Below are 15,481 nucleotides of genomic sequence, written 5' to 3'. Positions count from 1 at the left end.
AGACTAAACCTTCGTCAGCTCATGACGTACCCTCTGACAACAGGGCCATTCAGTTTAGCCGAAGCAAATGGTTTTATGGTGAAGACAGACAAGTCAAAAGGTTTACTCTATCTGACCAAAGACATTGAAGACTACGGAAGCCGACAGAAGACTTCATATAGTCTTTTTTAATTCACCTTGTTATCCCGAGATAACGACATAATTAATTAGAGATCTCGAGAAAACAAAACCGTTATCCCGTGATAACGACATAATTAATCCAGGATCTCGAGAAAACAATGCTTTTATTCCGTGATCTCGAGAAACCAGATAATTATTCTGTGATCTCGAGAAAACAACACTTTTATTCCGTGATCTTGAGAAAACAGATAATTATTCCGTGATCTCGAAAAAACAAAACAATTATTTCATGATCTCGAGAAAACAACTGAGATTTCTAGCAGAGCTGCCTGTCAGACAACGAAGAGAATGTAACAGACATAACGGGGCTACATGCAACGCTGGTCTTTAGAATGTCTGGAATAATCGATCACCTAATAAGGCAATATTTTGATCAGGGGTTGACACAGGCAGAGATTGCATTAAGTCTTTTAATAAGGGATAATTTCAAAATTAGTCTGCGGCACCTCTGCAGAAGACTGGCCTGGCTTCATCTCTACCGACGGAGATAGAGTGATCCAGCTGAGGTCGTAGATTTTATCTCTAATCTTATGAACGGACCATGACGGCTTCATGGCTACCGTATGATGCACACAAGGTGCCTTTTAGCCGGATTCCGTGTCAGTCGTGATGTTGTTGTGGAGATTCAGACCACTCTTGATCCCGAGGCCGTGCAGCGTCGGAAAGGTAGGAGGCTGCGTAGAAGATCATACAGTGTTCCGGGGCCCAATTACGTATGGCACATGGAGTCATACGACAAGCTCACCCCCTTTGGCATTGGGGTGAACGGATGCATTGATGGATTTTCAAGGCATATCATTTGGATGGAAGCAAACTTTACCAACAGCAATCCGTACGTGATTGAAGCCTATTTTACGCAAACTGTCTCTAAACTCGGAGGCTGCCCAAAAATCCTGAGATCAGATCATGGAACAGAAAATGTCCATGCCAACAGACTACAGACTTTTTTCAGGGAAGATGACACTGGAGAGGTCCACGGTCCCCCTTGTGTTATTCAAGGAAGGAGCACGGCAAACCAGAGAATTGAATGTTGGTGGGGGGTGTACAGGAGACAGAATGTGGACTACTGGCGAGACGTCTTCAGAGAGTTCCAAGCTACGAGTGATTTCAGTGGTGATTTTATCGACAAGGGTCTTATTCAGTTCTGCTTCCTAAAGATTATACAGGTAATCAATCAACATGTAACAGGCTATTTAGTTTGAATGTAAAAACGGTTGGAAGAAAGTGGTGGATGTGTGCGTAATTGTGTGCGTAACAGTTTGGCCATTGCGCACACAACCAGGCCAATTTGCAATCTATTAAAGCCGTGTGTGTACTTAATTATACTTGTATACCATGCTTCTCACTCTCAGTGCCTGCCTTACAGGACGAGCTGGACACAGTGGTGCAAATGTGGGACAACCATCGCATTCGTCCGGGGAGGAATGGGCACAATCTCTACCATGGCAAGCCAGTGATGATGTACAACGTACCTGAGCTGTATCATGCACAGAATTATCTGCATCCAGTTGAAGTGGACAAAATAAACACAATCCTAGGTGAAGACATCTGCCAGTGGAAAACAGATATTCCATGTGACATTGACCTACATGACTTATGCTTGCTGGTGATGGAACAACACAACTTGACTCGCCGCCCTGGAGCTGACGGAGCCATTAAACTCTACAAAGACCTGAGGCCATTGATAAAGGCACTCCTGGAAGAAGCTGATGACTGATCAAACAGCTGATGGCCAATCTAACAGTCATTGTTTCTGTTGTATGTTCTCGCTAAGGCCATGATTTCAGTAAACTTGCAGTTGGCATGTCAGCTGATTGTCTTTTTGCATGTATTGTGGATTTGAATGACAGTATTTCCTCAGCACACTGCAGTGAAGTTAAACTCAAATGGCAATAAGTGACTAACTCATGCAGACAATCAAATGATTCCAAGGAGTTCAAAAACTTTCAACTTTGAATGTATTTAAGAAATGCAAGTAAGGGCAGCATACAGTATCATCAAAACTGAAGTAAGCAATGTTACACAATCCACAGTAATGAGTGTAATGGTGAGTTCAGAAAATACTGCAGCAGCAGGAAGATAACATTTTAAGAAAACACAATAGTCACACGGTCATAGCTGTTCAGACATTTAAAATGCTATGTAAGCAACAAAAGGTAGAACAAGTAATAATTCAGACAAATACTGCATCAGGAAGAACATTTGACTTCTTATAAGTTGAGTGGAAGGTAAACATATCATTAAACAACTATCATGACTTGCAAAACTGAAGTCAGCAATATCACACAATCCACAGTAATGTGTGTAACGACAAGTTCCAAAAATACTGCAGCAGAAATATCATATGACAGTAATTTTAGGATGAAATTCAATAGTCATTGTCACTGCTGGTTTTAAAACACATTAAAACATTTAAAACGTTATGTCAGCAATAAAAAGCAGAACAAGTTGTAATTCCATCAGGAAGAACATTTACATTCTTATAAGTTGAGTAATGCAACATTCAGAAAATAATGTATCAGGAACATTCAGGAGTTATTACATAATGATTTAAAATCATAGAATCTAAACAAATACGAGGTCTGTTAGAAAAGTAACGGACCTTTTTATTTTTTGCAAAAACTATATGGATTTGAATCATGTGTGATTGCATCAGCCAAGCTTGAACCTTTGTGCGCATGCGTGAGTTTTTTCACACCTGTCGGTTGCGTCATTCGCCTGTGAGCACGCCTTGTGGGAGGAGTGGTCCAGCCCCCTCGTCGAATTTTCATTGTCAGGAAATTGGCTGATCGACTGCCGCTTTGCTTCATCAAAATTTTTTCAGAAAGTGTGAGAGACAGCCAAGTGGAAACCATTTGGAAAATTCAGATGGCTTTCGGTGAAGATCTTATGGGGATCACACAGATCGACAGACTCAAACGACCAGATCATTTCCAAAGTGAACGCTTTGTTGATCCGGGACGTCGTCTGACTACCAGAGAAATGGCAAGACAGCTGGACATAGCACTTTTTCGGCACATTCCACTGTTACACGAGTTTTTGTAATGGAAAGAGGAGCGGAGAAATTCGCACGTCAGGACGGTGGCGCAGGGCACAGAACAAAAAGCAACGCCGTGATGAAGCCTTACAGGACATGTTGTGGCATGTCCAGCTCGTCCACAATTTCTCAGATAGTCACACGACTGAAAAGCCACCGAACGGCGTCTGAATTTTCCGAATGGTGCAAGAGCTGGGCATGTTAGGGCTTGTCCTGTGAGACCAACACGGAGGTGCTTTCATCCCGCGCCATGAGCAGCTCCGTGGCGAATGTCCCTACTAGAAATGTATTATAAAGTACTGGAGCACAGGACTGGAGTAGAAGTACAAGCACTATATAAAAAATGACTAGAATAGAAGTTGAAGTGTCCTTTAAACAGAAGTAGGTGTAATAAAGTATTCAAAATTATTTGTTTTTAACTCCAGTAATGTATTGCAGAGTAGGAGTATTTAAAAAAAAAAATTCAAGTACTGAAAATAAAATAGAAATAAGTCACTGCTGGCTAAGTTAAGCCTAATGGTATCCCTTATAATAAAACAGCCCTGATGCATCATTGCCATCAAGGCAAAGGGATCTCGCATCAACAGGTTAACCACTGCCTCCAGGTTAACGTACTCAGGTTTGTCTCTTAATTGTTTTTTAATCAACTACTTACTTCATCATATGAAACAAGTGGAAGTAGATGGAAAAGCTACTCCAAAAAAGTACAGACACTGCATTTTAGTACTACTGCCACTTAGTTACTATAGCCTACATCTCTGGTCATGCTCGCATCCCTCAGTGGTTATTCTCAGTACTCCACTGCCACCTACTGGCAAATGTTGATAATATTTTAGATGCAGTCAACACATCCCTACGCCTCTCTCTCTCTCTCTCTCTCTCTCTCTCTCTCTCTCCAATAAGATTTGGGCGTTCACACACACATGTTCGTGAATGAATGAACTAGAAGTCTAGCAGCTAATGAATGAATAGGATGTTGCTGATAAAGTATCACACTGAACAGCTAGCAGCTACTACAACGGGTCAGGCAGTTGCAGACCTGTTTCAGTGAGGAGAGTCGCACTACGCTGCTTTTATACAACAAAAATGGTCGGAAAAGTTACCTGAGGGCTGAGGCTGTGTAAAGATCTGATGCTTATGACATTACTGACAAAGACAACCTATCCAGTCTATGCCGATTAATGAGTGATTGACTGCGAGTATGTCATTGGCAAGGAATACGTCTGCTGTGCTGTTCTCCAGACGAATCCAGCACTATGGCCATAGATGGTTGATATTTGCTACGCTAGTCTAGTGCTATCTACCTCTCTCTGTGCATGTAAGCTGTTCATGTATACAGCCGTATATATACGGAGAACACTTAGCATGCTAGGCTAGCCTCCTGCTGCTTGATGCAACAGACTAGCTTTCATGAAATGCACAGATCAGCACCGTCGATAACATTTGTGAGGTTTAAACACATTCGTCTCACCTTGTCCTCTATCATCCGGGTGATGTTCTCCTCTGGAACCCCCCCAAGGCATCCAAGAAAGCCATTTCTGCTCTGTTCTCTTCATTGTCTGACACAGGGGGGCGCAGGCAGCTCTGCTAGAAATCTCAGTTGTTTTCTCGAGATCATGAAATAATTGTTTTTTTTTTTTCGAGATCACGGAATAATTATCTGTTTTCTCAAGATCACAGAATAAAAGTGTTGTTTTCTCGAGATCCTGAATTAATTATGTCGTTATCACGGGATAACGGTTTGTTTTCTCGAGACCTCTAATTAATTATGTCGTTATCTCGGGATAACAAGGTGAATTTAAAAAGTATTACAAAAAGGGCCTCTGTCAGCATCCGTAGAAGACACTGCTGTACTTGTCTCTGAAAATGTGAAGGACACATTAGTCACTGAAGATGGGAATGCCTGTTTCCATTACATCAGAGACACACCAGCTACATTCCAAGGAATAGCCGAGAAAATCTTCAAGTGCATGAATAAAAGTTCAGATGTTGTCTTCAGCACTGACATGTACCAAGAAAATTCTGTCAAAGGAGCTGAGAGGAAAAGAAGGGGATGTGGTGAAAAGCTCATCGTGAGTAGTGAGAAAAAGAGAAGACCACAGAATTGGCCAGACTTCCTGACAAATGATGAGAACAAGAAACAGCTGGTAGACATACTGTTTTCTTCATAGAGTGGTGGTGACTACAACTCTTCACTCAAAGAAAGAAGTGTGATACTTGTGATGGAAGGGCCTACAAGCTAACGTCTGATGGGATGACAACGTCTGCAGAGGAGATTGTAACTCTCAAGTCCACACAGGAGGAAACAGATTCGAGGGTTATCCTACACTGTCTTTATGCAGAGGAAGGCAGGTACAAGTATGCCTGGTTGCGGAGTCCTGATTCAGACATATTCTTTATTTTACATTACCACACTGATCATCTCCCAAACATAACCGTGATATTTGAGACTGGGAAGGGCAACAAGAGGCGCTGTCTAGATATCACAGCTATAGCAAATATACATTGTCACCAACTTACCATTGTTCTCTACTGAGCTTACACGCTTTCAGTGGGTGTGACAGTTGCAGTGCCTTCAAAGGCAAGGGTAAGGTCAACCCCATTAAAACTCTGACAAGAAACCTCTGCTATCAAGAGGCATTTCGTGAATTAGGACAATGTGCAGATGTGTCTTAATTTAATTTAATTTAATTTAATTAGGTTATAATGCGCCAAATCACAGCAAAAGCCGTCTCAAGGCGCCTTACATAAAACAAGTCAACATAAAATTGAATAAATAATTTAAAATGAATAAAAAATTGAAATACATAAATAAAAACAGAAGTAAAAGAATAAAACAAATAAAAATAAAAACTATCCATAAGAAAGAGAATAAAAATAGGTTTTGAGTCTTGACTTAAAAATGTCCACAGACTCAGACTGCCTCACGGTCGCAGGAAGACTGTTCCACAGGGTGGGTGCACGATACAAAAAGGCTCTTTGACCTGCTGACTTCTTCTTCACCCTGGGAACACAGAGAAGTCCCGCATCCTGCGACCGCAAAGCCCGGGCCGGCACATAGAGTTCCACCAGATCACCCAGATTAGATGGCGCCAGTCCATGAACAACCTTATAAGTCAATAACAAAACCTGAAAATCTGCTCTCACAGAGACAGGGAGCCAGTGCAAAGATACCAAAATGGGTGTGATATGTTCAGACCTTCTTCTACGTGTCAGAAGTCTGGCGGCAGCGTTCTGAACCAGCTGAAGACCCCTAATGCTGGACTGCAGTAACCCTGAAAACAGAACATTACAATAATCTAGTCGAAAAGAAACAAAAGCATGAATCAGGGTCTCAGCATCAGCCATAGACAGGATGGAGTGGATCCTCGCTATATTTCTCAGATGGAAAAAAGCAGTCCTAGTAACATCCCTGATGTGGAGGTCAAAAGACAACGTGGGATCAAAAATTACCCCAAGGTTCCTCATTTTGTCCGTATGATGTATGACACACGAACCCAGGCTGGGCGCCAGCTGCTCAAACTGATGCCAATGTCTCGCTGGACCAAGAACCATCATTTCAGTCTTATCAAAGTTTGAAAGTAGGAAGTTACTAGACAACTTCTCACTGATAGAAGACAGTCCTGCAGGGATTTTATGGGAGTGAGATTTCCCGCAGTTATCGGCATGTACAACTGAGTATCATCAGCATAACAATGAAAGGCAATCCCAAAACTCCACAGTATACGCCCAAGGGGTGCCACATACAGGGAGAAAAGCAAGGGGCCTAAAACAGATCCCTGTGGAACCCCAAATCTCATGTCAGCAAGGTCAGAGGTAGTGCCATTATACAAGACACATTGAGAATGACTGGACACATATGACGTCAACCAGGCAAGGGTACTTCCAGTAGTCCCCCAAAAATTCTCCAACCTATTGAGCAATATATGATGATCCACGGTATCAAACGCAGCACTGAGCTCTAACAGCACCAAAACCGTAGCGGTGTCTGAATCCATTGCTCACAGAAGATTATTCACAACTTTAGTGAGCGTTGTCTCTGTGGAGTGATATTTCCTAAAAGCAGACTGCAGCAGCTCAAAAAGATCATTCTCAGTGAGGTGGTCTATGAGGTGCTGTGAAACCACCTTTTCTAAAATTTTGAAACAAAATGATAGATTTGATATCGGCCTGTAATTTTTCAATACACTAGGGTCAAGATTAGATTTCTTAAGTAATGGTTTAATCACTGCTGATTTAAAACATTTTGGAACAGATCCAGAGGTTAATGACAGATTAATAATTTCCAGCACAGTCGGCCCAAGAGTGGGCCACAGGTCCTTAAACAATTGTGTTGGTATGGGATCAAATAAACAGGTTGTGCTTTTTGTAGACGCCACAAGTTTCGGCAGCACGCCCAATGAAATACTATTAAATTCTGTCAATCTAGATAACACCTCAATGGTAGCGCCCACCTCCATAGCAGGTTTTAATGGCTGGGCCAAAATAATCCAAGAAATCCTGTGCTGAAAAGGGAGAATGACTAACAGGTGGCTGCCCATGAATAAGAAATGCGACCATGTCAAACAAAAACTTTGAGTTATGTTTGTTTTTACTGATCAAATCCGAGTAATAGGTCCACTTCGTGGCCAGTAGTGCATGCTTATAATCTAAAATAGCATCCCACCACACAAGGCAGAAAACCTCTAATTTGGAATAACGTCATTTCCGTTCCAAACCTCTAGCCTTCTGCCTGAGGTCACACAAATAATCACTGAACCAAGGTGACTGTGCCTTAGGAGGGCGTGACCTTAAAAGAGGAGGCGCAATCTTATCAAGTGTAGTTTTAAGCGTTAAATTTAGACTATCCGCAAGGCTGTCCACTGATTTAGCATTCTCCAGATTCAAAGCTAGCAGTATTAGACAAGGTTGTTGTTCCACTAAACGTGGCAGCATAAATGTAAACCTGATAAGTGAATGGTCAGAGACTATAGATGCGAGAGGCAAAATGTCAATATTTGTGACAGCAAACCCACGTGCAAGAACCAGATCCAGGGTATTTCCACTAATGTGTGTCAGGTCCTGAATGCATTGCTGGAATCCTAAAGCATCCACAATTTGCATAAATGATTTGCTAAGGGGATCAGAGGGCTTATTTATATGAATGTTAAAGTCACCAATAATCAAAATGTTATCTGCACTAGTTGATAAACTAGAGATGAACGCACCAAATTCATCTAAGAAGTCAGAATATGGGCCAGGGGGCCTATAAACAGTGACAAAATAACATAGCTGAGCTCCAGTTTTCTGACCCCGACAGTACTTAGCATCATGGGCATAACAGAGAGTCAGATGCTCAAACGAATTATATTTGTGACCCCCAACAGCTAATAAAGAAAACCTAGATTTGTAAATAAAAGCCACACCCCCGCCTTGCTTCACACCACGAGACACATGACTAAATGTGTATGCTGGTGGGCAGGCCTCATTCAAAGGAAGGAGAGTTGTGGGTTTGAGCCAGGTTTCACACAAGCCAATCATATCTAAATGATGATCCATGATTAAATCATTAATCAACAATGATTTCGAAGACAGTGATCTGATGTTCAGGAGACCCAGGGTAAGGACCTCAGTGGGGATGACAGTCTCACTGTTCGGAACCCGGCGAAGCAAGCCCAGGTTCCGAGAGCGCCACTGGCGCACATCAATCCGGCAAAGACGTAGACGGCGGAGCCGAAAGTCCTCAGAGCCGACCAGCGGCACAACACAGGTTCTAACCGGATCCACAAGGCACCAGGGCAGCACAGATTCTGCCAGAATTCTGTGCACAGCTCGTCCGGAAGCCAAACAGCAGGCCAAACAGAGCTTCAGCTTCACCAGACGTCCACTTCGTCTCCTGCGGCGACGACTGCGCTTTCGGCCCAAAGGCAGCGCAGGAGCATGGCACAGAAAAGCCGGCACCTCCGATAAAAATGGGGGCAGAAAGTTCTGTCCACCCGCCGATAACCACACCGCACCACAAACCGGGGGCTGGAGATCCAGCAGAGTTTGGCGATCATACACCCGCAGTGCCTCTGACTCAAAAACAACATAAATTAAAAACAATACAATAACAAACAGACTGGAGAGCAGCAGATGAGCAGCCAGACACAACGGCGCCATCTTGGCACTCCCGTGTCTTGCCATGTGATGGGAATACTTGAGGAGTATACCTGTGCTTTGTATAGTGATTCTCGAGAGAAGCATGTTGATAGTTTCTGGTACAAGAAATTGCAGGCAAAGTGTGGCATTGGAAAGAAGTCCCAACTGAACCCGAAGATGAACTTCGAAATGGGTTCTATACCTCCCTGTCAAAGCTGTTTGATACAACATGTGAATCGTGTGAATTATCAGGTGTTGATATGGAGGCAAGCACATATTCCAGATCCGATTCTACCTGATCCCATGGATGGTCATGGCTGTTCGAATGACGGCCGACCTATACAAGCATGTTACACGGATATTGCGAATGTTTGGCGAATATGGGCCAATTTTGTGCGCAATCCATACACAAATCCTCCTAAACGCCATTGGGACAGGGCCCTTACATCACTTGTAACAGAAGCAACAACTGGCAAAAATAACTGAATATTAGACCTTTTGATTTGTTGCAGGGACACCATGGGCCACTTCTTGGGGTGTTAACTTGACAAAATTCCCCATTTAGCATCAGGACACTGACATAAAGAGGCAAAGGGTTAAATTTTGGGCATTGACTAAATTCTGTGACCTTTTGACATCTGGTGACCTACTTATTCATCTAATTTGCATTTATTATATATCATCTGAAAAAGCATTTAAATACCAACATTTTGAGTGGTAGTTTGTTGCTGTGGACCTTCAGGGTGAGGAGATATTACCACATTTGTTTCCCCTACCCCCAAAACTTGTGTAAAAAATTTGTGTCGTGCTTTCAAAATGCACATATACACTGTCCATTTCGTGCAGTTCAAATGCAAATTCAGCATCTGTTTATAGGCAGAAAATTGTGGACCCACCATTTTTGCTTGCAGTCAAAATTCAAATCTGCCATCTGTTGCATGGTGTCAAAATTCAAATAGGTGGTAGGCTGCGTGATGTCAAAATGCAAATACGCCATCAAGTGCATGCTGTCAAAATGCAAATACGCCATCCGTTGCGTGCTTTCAAAATGCACATATACACTGTCTGTTTCGTGCAGTCCAAATGCAAATTCAGCATCTGTTGATAGGCAGAAAATTGTGGACCCACCATTTTTGCTTGCAGTCAAAATTCAAATACACCATCCTTTGCTTGCAGTCAAAATTCAACCACGCCATCCATTGCGTGCTGTCAAAATTGAAATACCCTGTCCATTGCATGCTGTCAAAATGCAAATGCGCGTCCATAGTGTGCTGTCAGAATTCAAATACACTATCCATTGCATGTTGTTAAAATTCAAATACACGGTCGGTTGTATGCTGTCAAAATGCAAATACACCGTCAACTGCGTGCTGTCAAAATGCAAATATGCCGGACAGATCTTGCTGTCACAGTTCAAATATGCAGGACAGTATTTGCTGTCAAAATGCAAATACGCCATCCTTTGCATGCTATCAAAATGCAAATATGCCGTTCGTTGCTTGCAGTCAAAATTCAAATACGCTGTGAACTGCTTGCAGTAAAAATGCAAATTGCCGTTCATTGCATGTTGTCAAAATTCAAATACGTGGTCAGTTGCTTGCTGTCAAAATGCAAATATGCCGTCCATTGCATGCTGTCAAAGTTCAAATATGCAGTTGTTGCATGCTGTCATTTCGATACCTGGCTACAGGAAAAATGTATTGAATGTGAATTTTGTAACATTCATACAATTATTAATGTCGAAGTAAACAATGTCGGTAACTGTAGCCTCAACTCACCTGTTTGAGAAGAACTTGGCTTGTGTGCTGAAATCCCTGCTCTCACTTTGGATTGCAGCACGTACCAGTGCTTCTAACACTTTGTTTGTGTGCAATTACCAGCATGGAGAGTAAACATAACAATAAGCTAATCAAAATAATAATCGCCATGTGAATGAGGTACTTTCAAACATTTTGAAGCATTGTCATAATTCATTTAGTTTTTGCTGAGTTTCATCATTATTAAATTATTTATTATGATGTGTCCTACTGCCTTTCTTGGCCAGATCACCCTTGTAAAGGAGGTTTCAATCTCAGTGGGCTTTCTTTTCTGGCTAAATAAAGGTTTTATATATGTTATTAAATTATTTTCATGATTACACATTTCTTAATACAGTTCAGATTATATAATTGGTTGATTTTACTATCCATTCATAACTAGGAGCGCAGGATGCATTTGTTTTTTCCTCTTTCCCTTTTTTTGATAACCAATCACAGCTCTTAGAACACTGCATCATACCTAAGTTGGTTCCACTCCTCCAGCCAATGCAAAGGAGTCGGTATCGGGTTATTTGGTCACGTGACTTTTTGTCAGGATTCTGACATTTTGCTGATTGGCTGAGACACGCTGCTCTCTGATTTGCTGCAGCCTTTGTTTACAACATAGCACTGGTACCACAGTTTCTGGAGGAGTGGAACCAACTTACATTTTCGGTGGTTACGCCACAGCCAATCACAGAGCGTGGTGTGATAGCCAATAGCGACCGATTTATCAGATGGACCAATCATAGCCATGTTTTCAAAAACACACTACCAGTCTCTTTGTATAAGAGACTGTGGTACCAGTGCTAAATCATACCTAAAAAACGGTCAACCCTGCCTCCTCACAAAGATAAAATTTTCTGTCCTGTTACCACGTGCTACGATACTTTTGGCTGACTTGGTGTCACTGTCCTTCTTCAGCATACTGCAGCAATGAAACTGAATGCAGTGCAGCAGGGTTTAATTGTGCGCACGTCAGAGAAGGACACTGTCACGCTCCATGAAGGATCACCACTAATCAAGATGGATCAACATGCTCAGTTGCGACCTCCACGACATAAGGTGAAATAAGGGTGGTGCGTGACATTCGTGGAAGATTTTTTTGACAGCCAAAAACATGCTCCATGAAAATCATGAATATCACGCACCAACACGCACTATTAAGAAACCTATTCAGATGCATTAAGTCACGTTAAGAATGTGAGGAATGTGCCAAAAATGACACAAATATGACAATCGTAACGTGTCTTGCCTATGTGTAAATGGAGCATTAGGCTAAGATTCCTTGCTTTGGATCTTTCAGCTGAAAGGACCGGAGGATTCTGAGAATCTTTGTGAATATGGGCCCAGAACTCTAATAATAAACCTCATCACGTTTATAAAGATTTTTGCCTTCATGAATTATATTGTCTTTACAGTCAAATGGAAATCACAACTGAAAGTAAACTTACCAATTCTGCATAAAATGAATCACATTACTGTAAAAATTTTAATTTTATATGTAGTTAAAGCTACACTGTGTGCATGTATAATCAGGAATGGAACAGAGTGTTCATGACCATCTGTTCAACAAATCTGTGTTTTCATACACTGACAGCGAGCTATTCATATCCACATGGGAGTGCCCCCCTCATGAAAGATACAATGTCCTACCGCCATGTTGATACAGGAGCCCAAAAGGGACACACTCTGTCGTTTGCATTTTGCAGTCTGAGATGACAGCTGAAAGAAGAATCAGTGTCTGCTCCCCTGGATGCCATCTGCTGGTTGATAATGCAGACAAACAAGATTGAGAAGGTTCATTTTTTAGAAATGGACCATCAAACATATTGTTTATCAAAAGAGAATTCGACCTCCAGGAGCCCTGATACCTCCCAGTGTGTGGGAGAAGAGTTTAGAGCACATACATGAATGTTGTAGAGAAGCTTGAATCTTTGACTGGACTGGGTTGCTTGACATGAGGACGTTTCGCTTCAAATCGCAGAAGCTTCCTCAGCTAAAATTCTTGCTCTGGTAGTCTGACTTCTGTCTTGACTCTTGTAGAGAAGAATAAATAAGAATTATTATTCATTCTCTACTAGAGTCAAGACAGAAGTCAGAGAGGGGAGGGTATCTTTTATTTTTTATTTTATTTTTATTTACTTATTCATTTATATTCTCTCTTCTGCCCTTTCTGTTTTGTCTTCCTTGTTGATGCAGGTTTCTGTTATTAGTTATTTTTGTTAGGGATTACTTTTTCTTGCTTTCTGTTAAAATAAGAAAGGAAACATAACTATCGAGTGTTGATTTCTCTGTCGTGTGACTAGCTTCCCAATAAACATATCTGAAAGAATTCAAGGGAGACTGAAACCCTGTCGAATAAGAAGTGAAAACCTGAAGGAAAACAATATTGTAACTGACATTTTTCAATCTGTAACCTTACCACTAGATGGGACTAAATCCAACACACTCCAGCATTACTCTAGTGATGTCATCCGGCTCCATAAAAGTTTGTTTAATGGGAAAAGCTAATTCTTACAAATGGCTTACAACAAAACGTTTTCTAGGGACTAGTTGACATGACGCCTTTAGATTAAGGAAGTAAATCATTTCATTTTGGAACAACAGCACATAGTGTGAAGGTTGGATGAAAAGCTTTGTTGGAGCAGAGTTCCTGCAACAGCCTCAAGTGCTCTCCAGCTTTCAGTTCTCACTGACTGAAGTAGAGATGAATATGAGGAAAAAAGTCTAGCGCTCATTTTGTCACATAAAGGGACACTCCTGCGAACACAGTGTGCCCAAAGCCTGGTGTCCATACTCCTGTCTTCCAGGAGGGAACATGGAGCGTTTCTTCCGCGCTACTCAGGAGAAAACTATTTCACCCCTCAGTCAGGGTTTCTACAAATGACACCTGAACCAAAGCTTCAGTTCAAAGATCAGGCTTCAATTCCAGGTGTATCCAATTGAGGCTACCTTTTTGCCTACTTGGACACTTGACCTGCATTTTCTTAGTCCACACAGCTACAAATGGGGACCATCCTCAGCTGGGGAAGCTGTCCTGTCTCTGATGCTCTGTGCAGCTCATGTTTTGGACTCTGAACCATGTTTGGCCACAATTCATCCTTTCTAGTTAAATTAAATAACTTTTTACTTTTATCTTGTGTTACTTTCTCCATTCTGGGTTCTATCATTACAAATCAGAACATCGCTGACTTGCTGCTCATATAGAAAATGGTAATTTTGAGGAATTGATTAAAGACACACCAGTCGTTACTGTATGAACTCATATGTCACTTACTGCACATGACCTTTGACCTTGAAAGATCAAGCTCATTTTGATAGCTTGCAGTCACAGTTCAAGAAAAACAGGCAGAACGCATTTTCATTGATAATAAGAATTTGATCTGTTGTGATTCTGGCTGATTCAATCCATCATTCATTTAGTTTTTTTTTTGGTTTGTTTGTTTGTTTCTGCCCTGATATGCTCAGACAGGACATTTTCATGATCAGAATATTAATCAAATACAAACTGTAGAAACTGTCATAAACTTGTTTAATTAAAAAAATACTGAGAAAATGAAAATTTTTTTTTGTCTCCCACCAAGGAGACAAAAAAATAAATAAATAATGAATATATCAATAATGCACAAAGGGATTTTATATTTAATTAAAAACAAACATAACTTGGAACAGTCCCTACAAAAGTAAATGTATGATTACATAAGACCAATAAATAGTTTCTAAAACCAAAAGTTCATCTAATCAATCTCAAATAATTCATGACATGACAATAATATAATTTTTGCTGTAAAAAAAAATTTAAAACCACGTGTCACCTCCATGTCAACATGCATTTATACAGTTCAACCTCCTGTAACAACAAATATCAAATTAAAATAGGTTCACGTAATCCAGCCCAAATCATTTGACACATCAAATTTTATTCTGTAAAAATCTGATTTAAAACCAGACTGCTGTCTCCATGAAAACAATATTATACTTTTGTCATGGATATATATATATATATATATATATATATATATATATATATATATATATATATATATATATATATATATATATATATATATATATATAATTATTAAAATTATAATGTTTATTCTTAATAAACCCAGATTCAGCATCTCCTCAGTTCAAAAATATGAAATTAAAAAGAAACTAAACTAAACTTCATCTATTCCATCCACAATTATTCATAACCCATTCAATTCATTATTTTAAAACCCTGCCAACATTGTCTCCGTGGCAACAATATTAACATTATTAAACAATATTAAACATTTTCTGATCAATTCGAATAATGTTGATCAAAGTTAAAATAGGTTCACCTAATCCAGCCCAAATT

General features: G+C 40.7%; 1 long non-coding RNA gene across 1 annotated transcript; it reads right to left on the bottom strand.

Moving 5' to 3' along the window:
- Positions 1-495: 495 nt before the first annotated feature.
- Positions 496-11,843, bottom strand: LOC117519799. The gene is made up of 3 exons (XR_004563430.1): positions 11,832-11,843; positions 6,132-6,136; positions 496-647 (listed from the first exon to the last, which is right to left on the bottom strand). It is a non-coding gene; the product is annotated as an uncharacterized LOC117519799 (long non-coding RNA).
- Positions 11,844-15,481: the final 3,638 nt, after the last annotated feature.

Source organism: Thalassophryne amazonica, chromosome 1, assembly GCF_902500255.1.
Source record: "Thalassophryne amazonica chromosome 1, fThaAma1.1, whole genome shotgun sequence".
Classification (NCBI taxonomy): domain Eukaryota; kingdom Metazoa; phylum Chordata; class Actinopteri; order Batrachoidiformes; family Batrachoididae; genus Thalassophryne; species Thalassophryne amazonica.
The sequence above is the reverse complement of the archived record's forward strand: the minus strand, read 5'-3'. Positions and strand labels throughout refer to the sequence as shown.